The 211-nt window shown below is 46.9% G+C and overlaps 1 protein-coding gene across 3 annotated transcripts in view; it reads left to right on the top strand.

The window, feature by feature from the left end:
• The window catches only part of pdhx (pyruvate dehydrogenase complex component X), a 25345-nt gene that overhangs the window by 5483 nt on the left and 19651 nt on the right, over nucleotides 1–211 (top strand). The gene's annotated exons all lie outside the window — the stretch shown is intronic.

The raw sequence follows: 211 nt of genomic DNA, 5'->3' as shown, positions 1-211 counted from the left end.
ACTCACTCACACACTCACACTCACTCACTCACACACTCACACTCACTCACTCATATACACACACTCACTCACTCACTCACTCACTCACACACTCTCACTCACTCATATACACTCACTCACTCACTCACTCATATACACACACTCACTCACTCACACTCACTCACTCACTCACTCACTCACTCACTCACACTCACTCACACACACTCACACA

Source organism: Sinocyclocheilus anshuiensis, unplaced genomic scaffold (assembly GCF_001515605.1).
Source record: "Sinocyclocheilus anshuiensis isolate Anshui unplaced genomic scaffold, SAMN03320099.WGS_v1.1 scaffold662, whole genome shotgun sequence".
Classification (NCBI taxonomy): domain Eukaryota; kingdom Metazoa; phylum Chordata; class Actinopteri; order Cypriniformes; family Cyprinidae; genus Sinocyclocheilus; species Sinocyclocheilus anshuiensis.
The sequence above is the reverse complement of the archived record's forward strand: the minus strand, read 5'-3'. Positions and strand labels throughout refer to the sequence as shown.